Source organism: Ahaetulla prasina, chromosome 3 (assembly GCF_028640845.1).
Source record: "Ahaetulla prasina isolate Xishuangbanna chromosome 3, ASM2864084v1, whole genome shotgun sequence".
NCBI classification, from domain to species: domain Eukaryota; kingdom Metazoa; phylum Chordata; class Lepidosauria; order Squamata; family Colubridae; genus Ahaetulla; species Ahaetulla prasina.
The window spans coordinates 77,887,962-77,914,871 of NC_080541.1; the positions used below are offsets into that span (position 1 = coordinate 77,887,962).

General features: G+C 36.2%; 1 protein-coding gene across 18 annotated transcripts in view; it reads right to left on the minus strand.

Moving 5' to 3' along the window:
- Nucleotides 1–26,910, minus strand: part of ATXN1 (ataxin 1) — a 249,417-nt gene that overhangs the window by 162,998 nt on the left and 59,509 nt on the right. For all 18 annotated transcript variants that reach the window (XR_009154529.1, XM_058177821.1, XM_058177820.1 and 15 more), the window contains one exon: nt 4,196–4,314. The gene's annotated coding sequence lies outside the window, so the exon portion shown is untranslated. The remainder of the gene's footprint in view (nt 1–4,195; nt 4,315–26,910) is intronic.

Consider the following 26,910-nt stretch of genomic DNA (forward strand, 5'->3'; position numbering starts at 1 on the left):
CTTGCACATGATGGGTAATGGGTTAGCTGTTGTTTGCTATGAAAAACAATGAAAGCACAACATTTTAAAAAAAATATGGTAAACAGTTCTTTTAGTCATAATTAGTGGATAAAATTGAATTAGAATAAAATAGTATTGAGTAATTTCAACTCACGGAATGATCTTTTGACAGTTGATCAATGTGATACACAGGTACTTACATATTTAATTATCCCAAATATCATTTACTTAATCATTAAATTAACCAAATATAGCACACACAACCTACCAGAATCCAATCTGAGCCCAGAACATATTTATGCACAAACATAACCTCTGAATATAGACAAAGGTGTAGAAGGAAGCACAAAAGAAGAAAAAAGTTAGAAGAAACCCATGTATGAGGCTGAAAAAGGAAATCTGTCAACCATATCTAATATTGATTTGCAAATCTATTGATTCAAATTGTAGAAATGAACTCATTTTGGTTTTCACTTTAGTTATCAAGTTTACAATTGCAAAATACAAAATCTAGTATCATAATATGGGCTTGATCCTAAATGAAAAGTCTGAGATTCTTTGCGACAAACAGCTATAAGTCATTAATTGCAAAGATCATGCTTGCATTGTCAGCTCCTTCACAGCAAACCTATAAAGTAATAATTCCAACAAAAAAAGCAAACTGAGTGGTGTTTTTTTCCTATAGGTTTAATAGGGTTCTTTACTCCATTGGAAAGAATTTACATCTGGTAATCTGAGCACTAAATTTATTCACCTGGGTAGTTCTGGCTTCTAAGAAATATGTATACCAGAAGTACACTCCTGTTATTTCTCAATAGGCAAAACTGATGTCAACAACTGGTAAACCAGTATCACTGTGTCCACATCCATAGAGGTTTTTGTCTGATTCTCTATTGGCATACGCACAAACCCAAACTAGTAGCTATCAGACACCCTCTCCATTCCCCTTAACTTATCATCACTAGAATAGGAACTTTCCATGGGAGATTGCCATATACTTTTAGCTTTCCACCCACCAGCAAAGAGAATAATAATGTATAAAAAATAATAAAATGCCTGTTTTGCAGATAGAATACATTTTCTTAGGTAGCAACAACTCTTGTAGGTTTATATTTTTTAAAATCAATGGTTAACTGTCTAAAACTATTTTTTTTTATAAAATAAGACCCAAAATAGTAATTTCTCACCTTGCTACCACCTTACATTTTTGAAGACAAATCATTATCGCAGGTGAAAATAAATGGTTTAAAAAAAAACGAAGAAGTTACTTCTTAGAAGTACATGTTGCTCATTATCTATGACTTCATGCTCTACTTTAAAAACTTGAGTGGGAATAGCTTCAATTCTCACAAATTAGCAGGAAGAACAATACCCCACATTTTATTTTGTATTTTGGATTGTCCAAGAGAAAGAACTAGTTTAATGAATCCAGTTCCATTCAGACAACCATTCTATGGTCAGAAGCTGGAGATAAAGTTGTAGCACATCTAGAAATCATTAGTTGAGGGGTTTTGGGATTTTAGTTCATACATGAATGAGAAAAGGAACTGTCACAGACTGTTCTTTGGCAGACACCCATGTCTCCATGCACGGGGATGGGGGGTGTTTAGTCAATGACATAAAATGGCCATTATGCATCTGTGGCAAGGTATATAATTTTCTTTAAAAGAAAAATGCTACGATAGAAGTGATTTTTGCTACTAATTCACAGAAAAAAATGAGTTAAAATAAAAAAAAAACCTACTGTTTTCTAGGACTACTTGTTTTTCTAAATGAAAGAAAAGGTGAAAAAAATGCTAATTAGGATGAAATTGTTTGCAGTGGTATTTTTCTATCCATTTACAAAGTAACAAGTTTCTAATAAGGAACGCCTGTTTTTCTGTTTCTCAATTTACTGTCGTCTTATTGAGATTAAATTGTGTTACAGTCATTTCCTCCTAGAGCATTGCTAAGTGAGAGCTTCAGAGATCATTAAAAAGGCTGGAGAATGAATAGAATGAAAAAGGTGAAGCTCTTCACTACAATTCATAGTACACTGGGTGTTTTTTGTTTTTTTTACACACACAAAAATAGCACAATGTAATCTGAGTCATAAACTGCTAAACATGCTATTCGAGCATTCAGAACCATAGTGCAGGAAGGGAATTTATTTTTGCTTCCTTAAGTGTCATTTAAAATATATAATATGAATACTACCCAAACTATGAATGTAAACTCTGAATTTAAAAAATTAACATTGTGATAAAATGCATCAGAATATATAATTTAAATCCATTATCTTCCCTTGAAGTCCCTGACCTTTTCCTGATACATGCATTGTTATTCGTATTGTGTATCTTATAAAACAGTTGATCCATGTTTTGGTCAGAAATAACAAAAGAAGCTTACCAGGAAGCAGACCAGGGAGAGCAATTCTTATGTATTACAACTTCTGCACATAGCATGGGACTTCTGATTACAAATGCCTTATACTGTATACTTAAAAGATAATTGAGTTTCACTTCCTCTGACATTTTGTTTAATAGCCACTTCATTTAATATCTTGAAAGAGAGTTATTGAGAACTCAAAAGCTTACTATTATAAAATATTAATTGGTCATAATATAGAAATATGTTCCCACTGCGGTTTTTATTTGCGGAGGAGGATTCTATTCTACTAGAACTCTGCAAATTTGAACGTAATTACAATTTGAGATTTGCTTTCACTTTCTAAACACCCCAGCTACCCAAACTCCTGACCACTGTAGTCATACTAGTTCAGAATACTAGGAACTGTAATCCAAAATTCTTCAAGCACCAGATCACATAGTCCTGTCCTGATATATCAAAATTTTATCAGCATTAAAATTATGAGTCTCTGCAAAATTAGGCTTACATAAACTTCCAACTGAAGAAATACACTGAATCAATCCTGATGACTCCTAATTCATTCCCATTATACTCAAGATTAAAAGGGGAAATTGCTTTTTAAATTTATACTTTATCTTTCTACTAAAATGATGGCTAACAAGATTTAAACCTTTATCAAATTTCCTAAATGCTAAGAGGACAGAGGCCAAATGCAGCTGTTGAGGAAGGGTATTCTCTAGTGTGAGAACTGGAAGAAACTGCTTATGCTTATATATACTGTTGTGACAAATAAATAAAATAAAAATTAAAAATAAACTGGCCCACATATCAGGGATCTTCAGAGTGGCATGTTCTGCAAATCTTTAACATTGAAACATGTGTGCAACAGGAGAGGGAACCTCCATATAATAAAATCCTCAGCCATTTAGAGCTAAGTTGATACTAACTGCTTGACAGAATTCTTAACATCTAAATCCAAGGCTTAATTTCTTTCAGAAAATCTGATGAAAGTGTAAAGTCTGTGTTTTTTCAAAAGGTATGGAATCACCTTTTTTAGTGAAATGCAGAGGAGAGGATAATACAGTACTAGGGATCTAATTAAGTCTTGTGCACCGTTATTTACCATTACAACTCTGCTTCTCTATTATGACTCAGTTTCAACCCAATCTGCAGTCAGTTCTTTTATATAATTGTTGTAAATTATTGTCACAATGGAAAACCAGTCTCTAGATGTAGCTCAACTTGCATCTTTAGCAGTCTTAGCCAGAATATTCAGCGGTAAAGGATGCTGAGAGTTGTAGTTCCACCGTATTTGAAAAGTCTCAATCTCTAAGTAGTTATGCAAAAATTGATTACATTCTTTTCTGATGCAATCTATTTGGGAATACATTGAGTTCCAATGCCAGCCTATTTCAGCACTTTAAATTAAAGCCAATTTCACAGATCAAGAATAGGACTGCAGTTTGCAGAAAAAACATGTGCGTACACAAAAAATAACAGGTCCTTCTCCTGACATTTTCCTCTATCAACCCATCTCTAGGGAGTGGTCTTCTGGTAAATCTCGAACTCCCATGCCACAAGGAAAGAAACATGCCAGGGAAAGAAAACTACCAGAAGTAGAAATAAGCTATGAGCAAAGGAGCAGATAGCCTCAAGGCTTATGCATCACTTTTGATGTTTACAAACAAATCTTCTGATACATGTCCTCTATTGTTAAGCATACATGGATATGTCATTGTTGTGTCTACTTTCTTCCTTTAGCAATTTTTCTGCGTGCACTGCACAGCCTGGTCACCCAATACAAATTATATACTTAACATTATATTTCCTTATTTCCATTACTTACTTCAAATGCCAGGAGTGTTCCTAAGTGCCCCAGTAATATCTTCCTTTTGCGTCCCTTGTACTACTTGCTGCTGCACTTTTTTCTGAAGTCTGTGCACTCTTTCATTGTGCTCCAGGATGCTACAATTAAAAATAAACAGGAAATATTTAGAGGGGAAATATCAACTTCAAGTGATTAGTGGGGAAATCCCTGACCCGTCTGTTTTAGATTGCTTTAGCAAGCTGGTTTGGGAACCAGTAAGTGGATATTTTTGAGGTTTTTATTATCTGTGTAAGAAACAAAATATTGGGGAATTAATACTATCTGTTTGCCTGTTATCCTTACTTGATTATCAATTTAGGCTCTACTACTGAACAAACTAAATATTAACACAGAGACAGCAGGAGTAACCAGAGAAATCAGGAGAAATAATTGCTGTGATTGGCAATTAATAAAAAGGATGAGTTGACAGCTAAGTAAATCAAATTTGTTACAATATCTCCATAGCCAAATCTAAAGATGTAAAGGTTATTGTCATCTTTCTGCTACATTAAATATCTTCTGGATAGCCATATGAATAATTCCACCTTAATATGAATCTAGGTTTCAATTTGTTTTATACATCCAGTCTTTGATCATCTCCAGATAGCAATCTGGTAATGTTGTTATACTGCCACTTTCTTTAGCGCACCTAAAATAATAAATAAACACTGTACATTCACATCTTTTAAAACCTTTTCACAACCTTCTTATGTTTTGGTATGAATTCATTTTCCTCAATCTGCAATTATGATTTGATTCATCTGATCAATCTTTTTTATCTTTACTTCATGGACAGAATTTTCATACTGACTGACGAGAATTCCAGAGTTTCTATCAATGAAGTACTACCAATCAAGGGAAATAGCATTTTCTAAGAATTCTACAGTCTTAAGATTTTATTTTAAAAAATATTGCATACACAAAGTTGCATAAACACATTGCCCTGTTGAGTATTTCATACTGCAGATTGTTAATCATTATCAAAAAATCTAATTTATTAATAATTGATACTGAACTTTTCAGGGTATCTGTAAAAGGTGAACAATTGTAATAATTTTATAAGTAACAATGATAAAGAAAACAAATTAGGAAGTATTCAGCCTTTTTAAAAAAAAAACTGTTATTCTGTATCCTCTGTTTTTTATATCCAATCCTATAAAGAAAGTTCTGGAGAATTCAAATGCTATCATGCTCTTTTTTGGTATTTATTATGCTGGCCTGAACAGAAATATTGTTGAATTATACCATTTTTTAAAAAACACGTTGTTTTTTTAATTGCTCCAGTTTGCAAATGACCTAGCAAAATTGGATTTGGATACAGGTAGCCCTCAACTTATAACCACAATTGGGACTAGAATTTTGATCACTAAGAGAATCATCATTCACTTCACATGAATTATGATCCTTTTTACTACAATCATTAAATGAATCAGGTGGTCATTAAATGAATCAGCTTCCTTAACTGACTTTGCTTGCTGGAAACCGGCTGGGAAAGTCATAAATCACAATCACATGACTACAAGGTGGTGCAGCCATCCTAAATGCGAGCTGATTGCAAAGTTCCCCAAATTGCAATCAATGGAGTGCTACAACTGTTGTAATTTTGAGGATAGATTGTAAGTCATTTGTTCTGAGGCCACTACAACCTTAAAGCATCATTAAACAGTCATAAGCCGAGGACTAGCTGTACTGAATCTCAGTTAACAATACAGAGCATGGTAACGTAAGGACAGTCTTCAGTGATCAGGCCAAGTCTAATCTGAGTCCTGCAATTTGATTATCACAGTGAACAATCAACACAGTGTTTGCAAGAAAATGAAGAAATACTCTCTTCATATTATTGCAACTGGTATTTAAATCCATGCTTTCCCCAGAACAATGATAAGACTGTAAACACATATTGCCTCAATTAACATTTTTCTATGCTAATGATTCCCAAGCATTCAAGCCTTTTTTGGTAAGGAAGGTACAGGTAGTCCTCAAATTAGGATAGTAACTGGGATTGAAATTTCTATTGCTAAGTGCTGTCGTAAAACTCAATATCATGTATAGGTAGTCCTCTACCTACATCCACAATTGAACCCAAAATTTCTGTTGCTAAGTGAGACATTTGTTAGGTGAGTTTTGCTCCATTTTATAACTTTTCTTGCTACAGTTGTTAGGTGAATCACTGCAGTTGGTAAATTAGTAACAGGGTTAAGCGAATCCGGCTTCCCCATTGATTTTGCTTGTCAAAAGGTTGCAAAAGGTGATCACAAGACCTTGGGACATAGCAATGGTCATAAGTATGGACCAGTTGCCAAGTGTCTGAATTTGAATCACATGTTCATGGGGATGCCGCAAAGGTCTTGTGACAAATGGGTTATAAGTCACTTTTTTTCAGTGCCATCGTAACTTTGAATGGTCAACTAAGTGAACTGTTGTAACTCGAGGATTACCAACATTGTTTAGTTATAGCAGTCAGTAAGACTGCCATCGTTAACCAAATCCCATCAATGATTAGGTGAGAAGCCACCCCAATTTAAGCCATTCCTAGCTTGGTCTCTTCCCAGCCCCGAATCCCAGTAAGGTGAGAAACTGCTTTCTCTTCAACTTCCCCCCTACCAGTTCTCCCCCCATCTTTGCCCTTTTAGCCTCCCTGCACAGGGACACTTGGCAGTGGCCCTGGAGATGAAATAGAGACTTGGGATTTAGGAGCAATCTCAGCTAGGCACCACCAACTCTGGATCTCTATTTCGTCCCCAGCACTGCTGGCACCACCACCAAAGAGTGCCAGCTCAAACCCTGTTTGGCAGCCAGCCACCCCTGCCCCATAACACAAAAGCCCAGATCCTTCCACCACCCTGCCCAGCCAGCTGACCTTTGCCATCTTTATCCTACTATTGACATGGCGTACCCAGCCCAGCTCTATGCAAATTAGCCGCTCATCATGCCAGGCCTTCTTCCTGAGGCTGTCTGTGGCATTATCAAAATGCTTTGCAAAGCCTTCAGAAAGCTTCCGAAGCATTGTGAGAGTGGTAGGTATAGCCTTACCACAATGCTTCTCGAGGATTGCAACATTTGGAGAGGGGTTCAAGCGGCATCTGGAAGAAGGCCTGCTTCGGCCAGCAGCTGCCTCCTGTAGAACCAGGCAGAGCATGCTTTAGCAGCAGAAGACAGTGAAGATCAGCTGGGCACAGCAGGGTCTTCAGGTGCAGGATGGTGAGGGGTTGCTGGGGGTTTGCCACTGTGCAGGACGGTCAACAGATGGCAGAGATGGCGAGGAGATAGGGAGAAATGCCCCATAAATTCAGGTAGGCTGCCAAATGTCTGGATTTTGATTATGTGACTAGGGATAAGCACTATTTGTTCAGTGCTCAGTAACTTCAAATGATCATTGAACAAAAAGTTGCTAAACAAAAACTACTTTTATTCCGAACTCTGATCATTCTTGTTTCTCCTCTTTGCTTTTTCTGGTCTTCTCATGATGTTTCTGAAAAGTGGTGGCCGGCTGATTTATAGAATTCCAAATATGAACTTACAATAGAGTTGCATTAGCAGTTTTGTTTTCAATCTCTCTCCAAATGAGCCCTAGCATTCAAAGTAGATATCTTTACTGAATTACCCACCATAGCCCCACAAAAATAATATTTTCCACCATTACAGTCAGCTCGGATACTTCCACTGTTTTTATATATAGTATATATGTTTAAAATTCAGTATTTTTCTGCCTCGATTTAAACAGAATCACATTTGGTTGATCAGTCTCCCAGTATAAAAAAATGACATTTCTCCTGAGATCAAGAACAAAAAAGAACAACCCTTCAGATTCTTTAGCCACTCTGCTTCTTACTTTCCTCCATTGAGAAAATTTCCTATTCATATCTACTATTTATTTTTTATTTCACCAGTTTGCAATCTATAAATGCATTGTCCCATGACTCAAAAGCTTCTAATGAAGAACTTTGCCAATTTTTTTAATTTCCACCTATATTCAATGCCAGCAGGGTCAGCTGCATCCATATGCCCACTGACTTTCTTCCCTACCTCCATAAGAAAAAAAAAGCACCTCTGAAATGTAGGTCAATAGATGATCATTGGAGAATACATGCTGATTTTCTTTTGGAAAGGCCTTTAAATGTTCAGTTTCTTCTTTCCTTTAATTACCATTTATATCAATCACTGCAATTTTGCTTTGGAGATACAATTCATTTGCAGAATTAGCTTCTCCTATACAAATCTGTTTAGCTAGTTGGGTCAGCAGAACATATCTTTGTCCTTAGCCTCACATTTGAGGCAAAGTTAGCAAGGAAAAAAAGGAAAAGGAGGAGGATACTATACTTAAGAAATAGTTCCCTAAATGAAGAGCTACTCAAACCTTCCTTTTTTTAAATCCATGTAGATGTCAGGTTTTCTCGGATTTTCAAATTCAGTTAAGAAGAAAATACTACTTGTTTATGAGGGTTGACCTTGCATTTTCAAAAACAAAGATCCAGATCAGATTTAACAAGAGGCCATGAGTTCTCATCACATGATTGAAATCACAGGATAGCCTGCGCTTGCATGCTATCATTTGTTTTGTCCTTCTCTTGTTTTGTGGTGTAAACAAAACTCCTTTGCTCCCAATTTAAATAAAACATCATTCATTCCCCACTATGTCCAAAGTGAGGAAATTGTAGAGAAAACCAAGATTTAAAACCATTGGTTTAATCTAAACCAAGGGTCTGCAAACTTGTCTCTTTTAAGACTTGTGGACTTCAAATCCCAGAGCAAAGCTGGCTGAGGAACTCTGGGAATTGAAGTCCAACAAGTCTTAAAAGAGACAAGTTTGCAGACCCCCTGATCTAAACATCTTATGAAATCTACAAAAAACCAGTTCCCAGGATTCTGTTGTTATAAACTTGGTTTATTGTTTAACTACTGGACATTAAAACATCTATTCCTTACAGCTGAGGAGAGCTCAAGGCTTGCTCACTTAAAATAAAAACAGTGTTTTCCAATATATCAAGAGCAGAACCAAGCAAGAGTCAATAACCATATCAAATAGAGTTTACAAATAATAATTCTTTATAACAACAGCTGCTTTTATTTATATTTTAGCATTTTCTTACATTGTTATTACATGTGCAACAACATGAAAGCACAGCTGCCAGTTCTTTAGCTGGTGTTGGCCTTCATTCACTTCAAGTTCTTCCCAAGAACTTAGGATGTCGTAATGTATTGGCATAATATATATCCAGATCCAAGCACTGTGGCCTTTTGTAATTGACAGATGGAAATTTTGTCAATGCACAGATTTCCCAAGTGCCATCCAAGATTTTTTGGTATGACACCCAAGTGTGCTGACAACCACTTGGCCCCCTGTAGCCAGTTGATGTCATCATCTTTCAATTTATAATAATTACTGTTTAATTACAGCTACACACACATTCAAATATTAGTAACACAGTATTAATAGTAAGTCCTTGTGGTTCAATTCATAAACAATTAAGAATTACATTTACACAGTATCACTAGATGTTTTTGTGAGATTAGCTATTTTCAAATTAGTTATGGTATTCTAATAAAATAAAAGTGCAGTGCAAATACATCTTCTCAATTATTTTCTTTATCTCACAGTTTATCTTACTTTAGTATTAAGTAAGAAATATGAAAATATAACCCTTTTTCTTTTGCTAAAATTAAGTATATTCACATTCTACAACAGGCAAGTAATTTGGTAAATCCTGCTACTGTAGAATCCAAAGCCAAGCCAGCAAAGGAGAACTCAGCACTGGATATCTTTGCATTAATTTAATTACAACCACAAGAAGTTGGAAGGTTATTTAAATTCAGATTACCAGTTTTGATGGGTGGAAAGGAAGATTGAAAAGACCGTATTTTCAATAGAAAGCTATATTCATTATACCAAATCAGATTACTGTAACCTGAAGAACATCCTAATAGAAAATTTAAAGTGCTACAAATTTTCCCAGACTTCCACATTATTAGAAATTTGCAACTGTACAAAATAAAAATTTTAAACTGACTCATCAATAGTGCTGTGGTTTTCAATACTAATACAGATTTCAAAGCAGTTCTTCTACAAGACACTTACATCCTGAAGACCCTTCTCTATAACGGCATCCTGCTCATTATAATATATATATAAAACATATAACCCTTTACTTTCCCAAATCACCTTTCATAATAACACTATCCAGAAATAAGCTATTTTTAAATGTACAGTCTAATACAAAACAAAAACAACGAGGTTGTTAAAAAAGGAAAATGGGCTTAATTCACTTCAAATTAGATGCTAAGGCAGGGTTGTCAAACTCGATTTCATTGAGGGCCACATCATGGTTGTGTTTGACCTCGGGGGGGAGGCATGGCCAGGATGGGCATGGCCAGCTCAAAATCACTTATGTTGGGGGCACCTGTGGTGGCCAAGTACTAAGGCAGGACTTCCCTCTGACCCTCTCTCTCTCTCATAATCTCCTTCCTTCCTTCCTTCCTTCCTTCTCTCTTCCTTCTCCTTATTTATTATTCTTTCCTTATTTTTCCTTCCTTGCTCTCGTCCCATCTTTCTTTCTTTTTCTTTGTCTTCCCTCTTTCCCTTTCTCCTTTCCTGTCCCTTCTTGCATGCTCAAATGCAAAAGGAGAAACATTTTTCCTTTTGTTTTGTTTTTAGTTGTTTTTCTAGCCCTCTGCCAGCAAAAACGGAGCCTAGGGGGTCGCACGTGGCCCTCTCAAACTCTGTTTTTACTGGCAGAGGCACCCCGGGTCGGTCCTTTGCTGTTTCCAGGGTGGCCCCATGGGCCAAATCTAAGCACCCCATGGGCAGGATCCGTCCCGCCGGCCTTGAGTTTGATACCTCTGTGCTAAGGCATTCTATGTGAATAGCTAATCCTGTGACTACCAGTTTCTTCCCCCATCCCATATAACTTTTCCATCATGGTCTGAGGTTTTTTAAAGGATATACATGTCATCTAAACTCAGTTTGGCTGCCATTTTCCATTAGTATGAACTGTATTTTGAAAGTAGGGTTAATTAGGAAAAAGATAGCAAAGTGCTTTTTCTACTTAATCAACCAGATTGAGTTAGTATGGTACAAAAGCACTCTTAATGTTTCATTGTTCCTTTAAAAACTGCTATAACTGATATGTGTTACTAAATAAGCAGAGAAAGCCATTGTCTCCAAACAGATGGTCCTGCTGTTTTCCCTAACATGCCAGTCCAGCTGCCAGAATATCAATACAATGAGATGGCAAATCCTCACTATCTGATGTGCTGCTTTATTTGTTTTTTAACAGAAACTCACTGGTACTTGCAATATTATGTTATGGTAAATTTACTGCTTCTAGATTCTGTAGGCTGTTTGGTACTTCTTAATTTTATTATTACTTTTCTTGTAAAATAAGCAATTCTAAGAATATTTATGCTGAAAGGTGTGAAATAAAAAATAAAGCAGAATCTCATGTTTTGCGGTACTGAAACTGACCACAAGACAGATTTTCCCCATGCAGGTTTTCCAGCCATTTCAAGTTAGCTCGCATTGCAACTATATATCCAGAGAAAACCGTTTACATGACAACTTGAATTCTCTAGAAGAATGTCATGGATAGAAACGTAAAACTGTTAATAATTCTAAGTATCCCCAATTAAGTAGAAGTGGGCTTTGGAAGGAAGGATTAGACACCAACTTACCATATAAAATATGCCTGTATTATTAATTTTGAATATTGCCTGACTCTCAATTAAATACCTCATTAATGCAAAATAGTAGCATTATTCAGACTATTTAAAAAAGATACAAGTAGCCACAAGAGTAGCTGGGATACTGAAGTTGAACAAGTGACATCTAAATAATTGGAGGCATCTGCTCCCCTATGCAACTCTGGAGGAGGTAAGGATTTATCTTTTCTTGTTACATGCTTAAGCGTATCCACTCCTAAACAGGACCAATCTCTTTCTGTCATTTACTTTTTTTAATCATCAGAGTTCGTTTTATCTTTCACTTCTTCTTTCCCTGTTGTGTCTTTTCTCACCTCTACTCTAACAAAATTTTATCTATCTGTCTATCCATCTGTCTCTCTTTGTCTCTGTCTCTGTCTCTGTCTTTCCCTCTCTGTCTTTCTGTGTCTCTGTCTGTCTGTCTCTCTCTCTCTCTCTCTCTCTCTCTCCCCCACACTCTCTGACTCTGTGTGTGTGTGTGTGTGTGTGTGTGTGTGTGTGTGTGTGTGTAGTGGGTTGCTACCGGTTCTCCCCAGTTCGCAAGAACCGGTAGTAAACATTTTGAGTAGTTCGGAGAACCGGTAGTAAAAATTCTGCCTGGCCCCGCCCCAATCTATTGCTGCCTCCCGACTCCCAGCTGATCGGCTAGAAGGAAAAAATCAAGACTCACTTGTCGAAGAAGAGGGGGAAAAAAAGCAAGACACCGTCCCTTTAAATTGAGAAGCCAAGAAGCCTCCCAACTGATTGGCTCGCTTCTCAGCCAGGAGATTGCTTTGCAAAGAAGTGGGGGGGAAATGCTGTTGTTTTAAATTGACAGAGTGGCTAGAAGCTCCTTTCTGGGTCAGCTGAACAACAATGGATAAGAGGAGGAATTCTTATATGGTTCAATGTTTTTGAAGTTTTGGGGTTTGTGCAACATGGGCTTTGTGTTTCTAAAAAGGTTTGGGCGATTTCCATTGTGAAGTATCCTGTCTTGAATGAGTTTTCTGCCTACTTGTAAATGAAGCCGAACTTCCAGCTTCCACTTTATATTATCTGTAAGCACTGGTAGCTGTTTTCTGCTTACAAAGTTTCCTTTATGCAGCTGGCAGGAATGTGGAATTCCAGGCAGGTTCCTTGCTAGCAGCTTGATTATTCCTTAATTATCTGGGATATTTTATTTGGGAAATGAAGAGGGGGGAGTTTGATTCCTTCCCAGAACAGATTAGTGGGGTGGGGAGGAAATGGGGATTTTGAAGTAACCTTCCCCTGGAGTGGGGAGGGAATGGGGATTTTAGGCTTGCTGTCAAACATCAGCCATAATACTAATGATTGTTTTGAACAATATGCAGGTTGTATTACATGAATGGCTATTTTATATGTGAAATTATGACTGAAACCTATATAGGTTCACACTGTCAGGAAGTTTGTCCTTAGTTTTAGGTTGCTTCTCTCTTTGTTGAGTTTCCATCCATTGCTTCTTGTTTTGTCTTCTGGTGCTTTGGAAAATACTTTCCCCCCCCTCTTTCTAGCACCCTCTTAAAAGACTGTTGCCTATCACAATCTTGGGCAAAGCATGTGAGCCATTTCCTCCTTTCAGTGGTCCATGAAAGTGCATCTATAGCAGAGGTCTCTAACCTTGGCCACTTTAAGACTTTAAGACAGCAAAGCTGGCTGAGGAATTCTGGGAGCTGGTCCACAAGTCTTAAAGTTGCCAAGTTTGGAGACCCCTGATCTATAGTATGTAGATAATAAAGTTGAAAAAAGGTGAACAACATTTTTGCAGAACTATAAATACGTTGAGGCTGGGTGACAAGGAATGGCTTGGAGGGGAGGGGCCAGGCGAGGAACTCTTTGACATGGGAGACATTGAGTTGGCCACGCCTACCCAGTCAAATGATCATCAAGCCACATCCACTGTCACATGACCATCAAGCCACGCCCACAAAATAGCCACGCCCACAGAACCAGTAGTAAAAAAATTAGAACCTACCCCTGGTGTGTGTGTGTGTGTGGTGAATACTGTTTCTGCAGGATTATATTCCATCAGATCAACTGAACTGTGATACATAAATTTTGCAATAAGAAACCAATTTATCGTTAAGGTGCTAGAAGCCTCAGCAATTTTTCAGTTGCCTTATCTATCTGGCCCTCAATTAGGGATCAGTGGGCTCTCAATAGGTCCACTATCTCTCAGTCCCATAAGGCAATTATTTAGCTTGCATGGAAGGGGGAAGAGCAGAGGGGTGTTTTTCAGAAAAAATATGCATAATACAAATAAAGATTTGTAAAATGTTATGTTATCTTCTCCCACAATAAAATTCAAAAGACTGACCAGGAATCATGAGAATCAATTCCCTTCTCTTTCTCTCTACCCCCTGATTTTCACATCTTTTAGTCAGATTTATATCAGAAATGATTGCTCAATTTGTTTTGGGTTTATGCAATTTTGTTGGTTCTAATAACAGTATTTTCATTTATGTCTTTTTTTTTCTTTTTACATAACAAGATGGGCTTATTTTGTTCAAAAAGTAAAGCTAATGACAGTCCCATAGCAAAATAGAATAGAATAGAATAGAATAGAATAGAATTTTATTGGCCAAGTGTGATTGGACACACAAGGAATTTGTCTTGGTGCATATGCTCTCAGTGTACATAAAAGAAAAGATACATTCATCAAGGTACAACATTTACAACACAAATGATGGTCAATATATCAATATAAATCATAAGGATTACCAGCAACAAAGTTACAGTCATACAGTCATAAGTGGAAAGAGATTGGTGATGGGAACAATGAGAAGATTAATAGTAGTGCAGATTCAGTAAATAATCTGACAGTGTTGATGGAATTATTTGTTTAGCAGAGTGATGGCCTTCGGGAAAAAACTGTTCTTGTGTCTAGTTGTTCTGGTGTGCAGTGCTCTATAGCGTCGTTTTGAGGGTAGGAGTTGAAACAATTTATGTCCAGGATGCGAAAAATCTCCAAAAACATCAGTAATAATGAGATACCACATATGCATTTTGGGATTAAAAACTGGTCCAAAAGAGGTATATGAGATTGAAACAATTGGACAATTTTCATATTGGAAGGAAGTTAATAATAATATTATTAATAATATTATTCCTAAAGTGTCCTTGCTGGCATTGAGTAATAGTAGTAGGATAAAAAGACAGACATTCTACTTTTTATAATAAGTAACTACCTGAACTTATGAAGATATAATGTGCATTACAAAGGCAGTTCTGGCAGTATCAGACTCAGGAATGCATTGGCTCCTTGTAGAAATCTATATTGGTTGAACAGCGCTTGCTGAGATTAAGAGTGTGTGTGTGTGTGTGTGTGTGTGTGTGTGTGTGTGTGTGTAAATATTTGATCATGGGTTAACAAATGTTACTAATGAACTGGAAAAGAAGAGTAAGATCTCTCCTCTACTTTGCTATTTCTGGATAATTTTGTGGGTTTCCATTTAAATGTTAATGGTACAGCTTGTAAAATAATATTCTAAAAGTGATACGCTCTTTGCTATTATTGTGATTAAACCACCTCTTCTTTAAAAAAGAAAAGAAAAAGAAACATGTTCAATCTTAAATTTGGTCTTTAGAAGGGAAAAAAAGGCAAAATTCTATGCATATTACGGTCATCCAAATAGTATTTTAACCAAATGGTATAATGCTGTATGTCTCTTTCATCTCAAGTAAGCAGAACTCTTGTAAATTACTTCAATATCATTTATCACCATAGCAACAAGGTCCTTTTTGTAGGTGGCCACTAGGACTGAAATTGAAACAGCAGGGACTTTCCCCACCTTCAAAGAAACCATATTTCATGTGGCCAGGGTTCTCCAATAAGCACAAAACCACGTACGCCTAAACAGAAACCTGTGGAGGTGGGGAAACTCCTATAATCTTTAGAACTTTTGCTGAGAAGACATTTCTGGAGTCGAAATAATAAGCAGAAAGTATTATTAGCTTTTATAACGTTGAGACTCAGAAACACTTCTTCAAAATATTTATTGTTCCATCATATGTCCATCACACATTCAAATTCAATTATTATAAATAAAAGCACCATAAAGCATATCATGTGATTTAAAAAAGTTTGTTAAAGATGAAGACCCAACTAATCTCGTGACAATCTTTCAAGTGTCACAATTTTAAAAACAGTACAGCTATACCTAATCTTAGGTTAACACTTGCAAAGTATGTGAAGAATTAATCAGAAAATAGACACGAAATAAGGGTTGGCCATCCTACATACAGGATCAGAAAGATAAAATGGCAATTAAATGAACTGTTGCAGACTTTGGCCTCAGCAGGGTACATAATACAGCTATGAGCTTAATTATATTTTTAATCTTCTAAAGGCAGTAACCCACATTTATTCAGCACCACTTTTAAATTATATATATCCGTAACAAAATTCTTCACTAATAATAAATAAACATAAATTTGCATAGAATAATATCTTAATAGTTTTCAAAAGCAGTGCATATCTTAAGTGATCAATTCAATCCCTGTAGTATTCTGAGATATTAAAGGCTGCAACTATTAAATTAAAACCAGCTGTAAAGGGTTAGTTTGTTTTAAATTTAATTATGTCAATCACATGGCTGCACAAATCCTTCAAAAAAAAGGGCTTAACAATGGCCAAGCACACTTCACTCTTTCACTTAACAAAGCAGTCACATTATTTTCAAGGCTTCTCATAAGTGGTCCATAAGGTTCATGTGCATGCAGAGACAGGTTATTTCCCTAGGAAAAACACAGAGCAAAATGGCTATCCATGCATACTTATGTGAACCCAACCAGGAACATTTTTCAAAGCTGTCGCAAAAAAGACATAGCTATTTCAGAGTTTCAAAGAAAAATATTTTGACACAACTTTATGAAATGCATACTTAAAAATAAAATCCAGATAGCCTTAGTAAAAAATAAAAAAAGGTAGCATCAAAATATAACTTGTTAATAATATGATACAATTGCTACAGATTCTATGTGGTTTGGCTATGATACCATAGAATTACAAGACGAATAAACTGAAACTTTAGAAAAATTCTCAGATCAACATAGGATATTCATTTTTGTTATTACAGATGAACTCTCTGAACTTTTATCTGCCTGATCTTCAAAACTAGAAATAGAGGTTAACTGCTAAAAAAAAAAATGTTTTCCAGCAATTTGAAGTTAGCTGGCATTGCAATTAGATATCCAAAGAGAAGTGTTTAGATGACAACTTGAATTCTCTAGAATAATGTCATGGATAGAACTAGAAATAATTCTAAGTATCCCCAATTAAATGAAAGTGTGATACGGGGAAAAAATTGTGTCAATGTCTACTCTTACCAAGCACATAGACAATCCATGATAATCTCTCTTTTCTCCATGACAATCTCTCCCTCACCTACTCTTTCATGTCTTCCATTGGTGCACTCATCACTACTGTACCTGAGTCCATCCACTTTGCTGCTGGTTATCTATCTTATTTTTCTTTTCTCCTTTCCCAGCATTGTGTCTTCACATAATGTGCCCCAAGTAGGATCATTTCAGCTTGGTCATTTGTGCCTGGAGAGAGAACTCAGGGTTGGTTTGTTTATTAATTCCATTTTTTTGTTTCCTTGGCTATTCATGGTATTCTCAGGAGTCTTGACCAACATGGAAGGAAAAAAACTTAGAGCAAACAGAAATGGCACCAAGAATGCAATGTGATTCCAAATACAATGTAGGTTCCTGGCACTTTTCTTCTCCACAAGAGTGCTTAGACACAGAAGGGCCTATTACAGTCTGCTTCATAAACTTTTGAAGATGTATGAAGCAATGCACAAAGCATTCTGCTCCATGGCACAAAAGAGTAAATCTATCAATAACTGCACCTTACCACCACATTTAAGACATATATGAAAGTTATCTCTAGTGAATATAAACCAAAGGAGGAGAATCAATCTTCTCCAAACATTCTTGCACAAGAAACCATTTCTATTGTTTTTCAAAATGTGGCACATGAACAGAGGCACCTTAGGCACAGTTACTCTAAAAAAATATAAAAAAGCATTCAAATGAAAGTTACTCTAAATATTTTATAGGTAGTAATTTAAGAGCCCTAATTTAAAGAACTCTTTTTTTAAAATTGGAAACTATGACAAATGTATTCTGTGCAAAAATGACACTTTTTAAAACCGAAAAGTCAGATAGATAGATAGATAGATAGATAGATAGATAGATAGATAGATAGATAGATAGATAGATAGATTTGTTTTCTGAGGTTTTCACGGGTGTTTGTATGTAGGTCTTTGGTTGTTCGGGTTTTCTCCCGTGTAAAATTGGAAGTGTCTTGGCGACGTTTCGACGAAGTCTCATTCGTCATCTTCAGGCTTCAGCTTCAGAAGATACATATATATGTATGTAGGTCTTTGGTTATTCGGGTTTTCTCCCGCGTAAAATTGGAAGTGTCTTGGCGACGTTTCGACAAAGTCTCATTCGTCATCTTCAGGCTTCAGCTTCGTGCTTCTGGGAGCAATGTGTGATTGCAGCTGTTTCTTCCTTTTTAACTGCTAGTGGGGGTTTGAACTGATTGGGTGGGAGCTTCAGAGCACAGCTTCAGAGCATAGCCAAGCTCCCACCCAATCAGTTCAAACCCCACTAGCAGTTAAAAGGAAGAAACAGCTGCAATCACACATTGCTCCCAGAAGCACTGAAGCCTGAAGATGACGAATGAGATCACTATATATATATATATATATATATATATATATATATATATATATATATACCCCTATATATTTAAAAATCCTACTACCTGTGATCAAAGAGATAATGGGTCTGTACGATCTTGATTATCTCAATAATTTTAGAAGACCAAACAGGGTGATCAAATCAGAAGACAGAGAAAAAATAAAACAGATTTACATATAGTATGTCACTACTGAGGTTGGCCTATAAAACCTTGACGGGCAATGATTTTGGGAATCTCAACTACTACGTAAAAGCACTTTTAAAAGGGTGCCCTATTTAAATGAAAATGGTTGCATGAGAATAATTACACAGTGACTTTTAAAGTAAATATAAGCATACTACATTCTACTAGTAAAACAATAAATCAGTAAATACATAAAAATAAAATACTTTAGAAATCCATATGAGAATATCAATAAATTCTCCTAAATGTCTCATAGCAATTGAAATAGTTTTAAAATTAAATATCATACTAACAGGATCTGTATTCTCACTTCAGTTATTCCTTTTAGGTATCACTTTAGTATTTCAAAGGATACTTCTGTGCATTTTGTACTTGACATAATCATATTACAACATTATGGAATAAGAACTTTTTAGTATCTTTTCTTTTATGTACACTGAGAGCATATGCACCAAGACAAATTCCTTGTGTGTCCAATCACACTTGGCCAATAAAATTCTATTCTATTCTATTCTAGAGTTACGCCTGTAACAGATTTACTTGAAATACTATTCAGAACAATAAATAACAATATTATTAACTTCCTTAAATTCAGAACATAATGTCAAAACTCTTAATATTCAAAATGTTCATAAATGTTGTTAGATTGATTGAAAAACATCTCTTAACAAGCAAAAAAGTATTTATATTCCCTCCACCCAAAAGCCCAATCACATAAAGACTAGTCTATGACGAATAGAATAGAATAGAATAGAATAGAATAGAATAGAATAGAATAGAATAGAATAGAATAGAATCTGCAAGGGACTTCTAGTCCAGCCCCATGCTCAAGCAGAGACCATACATTATACTTTTTCAGTAAGTGACTCTTCTTAAAAACCTCGAGTGATAGAGCACCCATGATTTCTGAAGGCAAGCTATTCCACTGGTTAATTGTCCTCACTGTTAAATACAATGTTAAATTCAAATACAGGAAAGTTTTAGTAGTCACCACTTCTAATTCTGCAAAATAATAATTCTAAAATATGTTCTTAAACCTCATTTATTTAAGCAGATGTTCATTCTATATAAGACATTTACCTGAACAACATTAGCTTCTAAGAAAGGGAGTGTGATGATTTCCAAATTAAAAACACTGCAACAGATTTTCAATTGTCATTATCCCTTTCAGGAATTCTAACAGCAAAAAAAGCACTTGAATTAAATTATCTAAATTAAACTTGTAGTTCCATCTTCACTATTTGATGACACTATGGTTAAAATTTCAGGCTTATTATACAGCACAATACACTACAGAGAATCAGTAATGAACTATAAAGTTCAAAGCTGAATTATTGCATAAAATCAAGATAACTTATGGAATTCTCATTTTAAAAATACAATTATAATAATCTAGCAGAAAACCACCGTGACATTTAGAAATACTAGTAATGCATTTTTTTTTATTTTGTCACAACAGTATATACAATCATCAACATAAACAATAACCCATCATGAGAGAAAAAGTATATATAAGTAAAAGTATAAGTAAAAGTATGCATATAATACTATAATGAAGAGAACAACAGGACAGGAACGGTAGGCACGCTTGTGCTCTTATGCACGCCCCTTATAGTCCTCTTAGGAATGGGGTGAGGTCAATAATAGACAGTTTTTGGTTGAAGATTTTGGGGTTTTGAGTAGAGACTATAGAGTCAGGTAGTGAGTTCCAAGCGTTAACAACTCTGTTACAAAAATCATATTTTCTGCAATCAAGTTTGAAGCGGTTGACATTTAGCGTGAATCTATTTTTTGCTCTTGTAATATTGCGATTGAAGCTGAAGTAGTCTTTTACAGGAAGGATATTACAATAGATGATTCTGTGTGTTAAACACAGATCATGTCGGAGTCGGCGGAGTTCTAAGTTTTCTAAACCCAGGATTTCAAGCCTGGTGGTATAAGGTATTTTGTTGTTTTCCCACACTCTACGTATGATACAGCTTCAGCCATCATAATATTCAAAATACAGAAGAATGCTTCACAGCAAAACAAAAAAAGAATAAAATAACCACAGCTCTCAAGTGACGCAACCTTCTCATTTATCTGTTTACTACATGAATAACTAGTGGAAACAGAGCACTATATTAAAACTGATATGAGGGTCCTAAAATATTTTGTTGATAGATATCCACAAGATGAGTATAGATTAATATTATTTTTCTAAAATCAATATTCAAGTCTTAACACAGTAACCAGGATACAAAGTTGTGATGATCTGTAGGATTTAATTTAGAAAATGCAGACTTGAAATCTATTGGCAATGTTTGCAGTTTTAACTATCATGGAATTAATGATACACCAGTGATACAAATTCCTAGACCGTGTATGTATTTAGAGATATTCTTGAGTTTAATATTAAGAATATGCTTCCTTTATTCTTGTGAACAATTATTAGGCCTCCAGATTATTATAAAACTAAAAAATGAACCCACAATTGTCAAATCTACTTATCCCTATTGTAGATTATGCAACTGATTAAGATATAGCTTATAATTTTCACTGGCCTGAAGTCTTCAACAAGCTTTTAATATGGTGATCCAACGGAACAGAATAGAATAGAATAGAATAGAATAGAATAGAATAGAATAGAATAGAATAGAATAGAATAGAATAGAATTTTTTTATTGGCCAAGTATGATTGGACACACAAGGAATTTGTCTTGGTGCATATGCTCTCAATGTACATAAAAGAAATGTAAATCGTAAGGATACAAGCAACAAAGTTACAATTATACAGTCATAAGTGGAAGGAGATGGGTGATGGGAATGATGAGAAGATTAATAGTGATGCAGACTTAGTAACTAGTTTGACAGTGTTGAAGGAATTATTTGTTTAGCAAATAATTCCTCACAACACAGTGGTAAAGTAGTATCAGAGACATTTAAAAGAGTAATGTGGGGGGAGTAGAGAAAGAAGACTTAGAAAGAAGGCAAGAGGAAGAAACTGGAAGGATCACTAGAAGAAAAAGGGAAAGAAAAGTGACTGTGACACTGAGGTTTATTGCTTGGGAGGAGGAAAAAAACGAGGTACTAGATGTACTGGGGGATGACAGCAGAGTGAAAGATTGCCAACAGAATGAGGCAGTAAACAAGGAAGGGAGATAAGATGGTAGTATAGTGAGTCAGTGAATTTGATAGCAAAATCTGGGGAATGATACTGGGGACACATCTAAAGTCCCAGTAGATAGCAGATTATATACATCAACTAATCTAAAGAAATAAAATATACAGAAAAGGCCAAAGAAAAAAAGAAAAGAAAAAATCAATAGGATAGGGCATGCCTCGTGTGGTTACCTAATTCATATGGCCTAAGACAGATTTCAGATAACTGACAGTCTGATTATGTAATGCAGACAGCCCTTAAGAAACACAACCTGAAATTACAGAATAACATTTCTACCCTGAATCACTTGTGTGGAGTAAGCATAGTTCCACTGATAAAATTAATAATGCCATAATGCTAAAATAAATGACATGGACTTTATGCATCCTCCCAGCTCCAGAAGGAAATACAGGTAGTCCTCAACTTACAACAGTTCATTTAGTGACCATTCAAAGTTACAATGGCACTGAAAAAAGTGACTTATGACCATTTTTCACAATTATGACTTATGGCTCAAGACTCATAATTTAATTAGGGCATCTGTCAGAACCCTGACACACTGCAGCATCCCGCATGGTCATGTGATCAAAATTTGGAAACTTGGCAACTGATTCACATTGATGACGGCTGCAGTCCCGGGGTCATGTGATCACCTTTTGTAATCTTCTGACAAGCAAAGTCAATGGGGAAACTAGATTCACTTAACAACTGGCTTACTGATTTAACAACTGCAGTGATTCGGTTAATAAATGTAGCAAGAAAATTAGCAAAATGGGGCAAAACTCACTTAAAGAATTTCTCAGTTAGCAACATAAATTTTAGGCTCAATTATGGTCATAGGTTGAGGACTACCTGTAGGACCATCAAAGCAATTGATGGTCATGAGGCTGGAAGGATTTTTTGTTAACTGAAGTCTATCTAGGGTACTCTGGAAACTGGCACTACATTTTTATGCTGCTATTTTGTACACACATATTTGAAATTAAGGGTAAAAACCTAGAAAAAAATATCTTTTAAGTATACCTACTATTTAGTAAGTAGTATTACCTATCTGACTTGGCCAGGATTCACTTGATTAATTCCCTGTTTCCCCCAAAATAAGACATCCCCTGATAATAAGCCCACTTGGGCTTTTGAGTAGATGGCAATAAGGCCAAGCGCTTATTTCAGGGTTCAAAAAAATATAAGACAAGATCTTATTTTCGGGGGAAAACAGTACTAGACTGGAGAACCACCTAGGAATTTCAGGGTTATTTGGATAGACGGGGACGTTTTTTAAAAGGGAGGATGGGGGTGGGAAGGCGGAAAACATTTAAAATTTGAATAGCATTATTAGTATTATATGCTTAATAAAATTTTAGACCTCAAATTAGCTATTAAAAATGTGAGCATGTCACAGGGAGGGTGCCATACTGGATTCATGGTTCACTTTGTGAGAATAGCCAAGGATTAGACAAGGACTAGATGTCCAAACCTGGCAACTTTAAGACTTATGGACTTCAACTCCCAGAATTCCTCAGCCAGCATGGAGACTCTTGGACTAGATGACCTGGAGGAAGGGCAGGGGGTAAGTGATGCATTTAGGTGCTCAGTTTAGGGATTTAACCATGAAGGAGCGAACCCAGTTAGAATGTATAATTGAGGACTAGCTTGGTGAAGATGGAGAGGCATTCCTCCTTCAGATTTGCCCAACCATGTTTTTGGTATTATATCAACCTAGATTCCAGAAACAGGATGCGTGGAAATTATGCAATGGGAAAAGCTAGTAGTGACCAGCATACTGCTCCACAGGCAACTCAGATGTGAGCCTTTCTATCGAAGTTGAATACCAGAGATAGGTTAGGGTGACATTGGTATTCAATCTTCCCTTCTGGCCTGCAGGATGCCTGAGCTCTTTGACTTCAAAAAATAACCAAAGAAAACTGTAAAGTTGTTGCATTACCAGGTTCCATAATGATTCTAGGTGGCAATTGCTATTAAAAATGATGGAAAAGTTGGAACATGCACAACAGAAAAGAGCAACAAAGGTCCAGGAGGGGCAAAAGAAGCAAGACCAATATCTTTAATTCAAGTGGCTGAGCCCAATGCTTTGAATGTCATTTTCTAAGACTTCTGATGAGGTTAGTAAAGACTCCTAACCGAGTCCCAAAGAGAGCACTCTTCCCTGTATAATTAATATTGAATTAAATGGTTCGATTGACCAATTAATTACAATTTTCCTATATTCTTAAATTATTTAGTCTAAAAACTACTTAGCTTCCTTTATGGAACAAACTGCTTCATACCCTTCAGGCTGCTTCTGTACCTATGATGTCAGTCATTTATGGGCTCATGAGAAGAACCCATTATAACACATTAATGGGTTTGATCCAGATAAAACCAAGAAACTCCTTGAAGTTGAACTTTAGTCTTGCTGAAAATGTGGAACACAGAACATAGAATAATATGTTGGAAGGAATCTTGGAGGTCTTCTAGTCCAACTTCCTGCCCACAATCTTCTTGAAAATCTCTAGCAATGGAGCATCTATAACTTTTGGAGACAAGCTGTTCCACTACAGTAATTAATTTTTCTCACTTTCAGGAAATTGTTCCTATCATTTAATTTTGACAGCAATGAACTGACTTTCCCTGGCTTAAACACTTGTCCTCAGCGATGCAGTATGATTGTAGGACTACTCAGTCAGTCACAATCTAAAAAATTCTTGGCGATAACCACCATGCAGGTCAGTTCCTGGCTGTTAGGAACCTGGCTGTAGACTACAATAATGATAGCCTTGCTCCAGCATTTATTTACCTCCCCACAATTGATGGTCTTCTTTGATCTCTTTCTATGTCTTTTGAAGACCCAAAGATGCAGCTCATCATGGACAGAATGACTCCCCAGTCTTCCTTTTAGGCACCAGCACAGCTGAAAGGAATCAGTCTGTTCTGACCCAATTTCTCTGCTGCTACCTTGAAAAGGTTTGTTTGAAGGGCTTGGAGCATACTGGAATCCAATGGTGGACTTCTGTAGATCACTGTTGAAGCAATTCTTGATTTTTCTGCTCACATACCCTTTTTCACAGGAGCTTTGCTTGAAAAAACACATGGTACCTTCGGTGTTGGACAAATTCTTCTCATCTTTGATGACCACAATTTCCCTCTTCCCCAGATCAAATCTGTCCGAGGGCTCGATGCCACTGACTCAATGGAATTGGACAGAGAATCCTGGTCTCTTGATTCCTCGCGTTCAGGCTGGACACATCACCAAAGCAGATGAGCTTCTACTGCATGTCCATCTGGACTTTGTTACTGAACAGGCTGACTTTGCAGAGAGGCTGGCTAGGCAGTACCGCAGTCAATGTCTGGCATCATCATGGTCACTGGGACTCTTTGTGTTGAAAGTTGGACATGGTTTTGCAAGACTAAAAGACAGATGTCAGCCTCTTTACCTTCTCATGCTCTTCTGCTGCCAAGGGACATTGGCCAGGACAGGTAGCTATCCAGCTGTGGTGACATCATAAAACACATGGATGACAGCTCACAGAATGTAAAGACAAGTCATTTTCTGAGCATCAAGTCTCTCCCTTTTTCTCCCACAGGAGACCTCTGGAACAACATTTCATGTTGAACAGGGTACTAGGAACCACCCCAGAGAACAGCCTTAATAAAAACATGCCTTCGGTTTGACTTTTCTAGTGTTTTTTTTAAAACCTCCCAATCTAGCCTATAATTTTGGAATTTCTTAATGATTTGTAAGTATTAGCTAGTTCTGAACCTGCTTACCTTTTCTGAGAGCAGCCAAAGTTAGCTAGATTTTGTCACCTACACCTTCAAGCTAGTTCAAAGTCAAAAACTATTTATGAGAATACTTGCACAAAATTGGGAGCTTGGGGAAATGAATGCCTAAGGGAGCTAAAAGGTTCCCCAACAATCTCTTCCTGTTTTTAATATCAGTACTGCTTCCAAATGATGTCTGTTTTTAACTCAGAAATTCTTTGGCCAATGCTACGTAATGAAACAGAAATTTCTGGGAAAAGCAAATATATTTCCATAGTAACCACCAGGAGAAGCATAGCTGTGTTCCTCTCCCCCAATTTGGGAAAATAAGTTGAAAGCTGGGACGGGTGTTTCATAATGTCTATAATTTAATTACATCAATGTATTACTTTTCACCATGCTGAGAACAGTATGGGCTTGTTTATTAATGGAGAAATTGTAGCTCTGAAAAAGGGCAAAAATCTGGATGTAGAAAACTTCAAGCTTATCTGATGATGTCTCCAGTTAAAGGTCTATTGGGTAGCAGTCACCTACAAGTTTTATTAAAATCTTGTAAAACTGCTAATAATTAGAATGCATGGTTCTGAACTTAAGAAAAATCAATAGTTTACTCTCAATAGGGCAGCTGTGACTATCCCTGTGTCCCTATTTTTGGATGAATTACAAAACTCCTACACAAATTTACTTTAAAGTGTGGTGATATTAAAAACAGAAAGCATATTTGTTTTCATATGGACATGAAAACAAAACACATACTACTAGTTTACCATTTCTTCTCCATTAATGCCAATTCAGATAATAAATACGAGCAAATGTTTGAAATGCACCTATCCATAAAGGCTACTACAAATTCAATTAATCTCAGAAAATGTACTTTCTTTTATTCAATTAATCTTTTATTCATTTCAGAAGTCAATGCAGAGTATGTTACTAAAGAGTAAATAAATAAAATATAAAGGAAACAATGATGACTTTCATTCCTATGCATGGGAGCGGAATTCAATTTCTCATGACACGTAAACATTTCTGTTTTCCTTGTGTACTCTTGGCACATAAAAGAATGTGTGGAAAAGTCACAGTACTAATAAATCAATGCATGTGAGTGCCTCTAATTTATGGAGATACAGAAGCCCCAAAACAAGTATAATATAGAGTTTGCATATTTAATTTTATTCATTCATTTTGCGCAACTACTCATCTCAA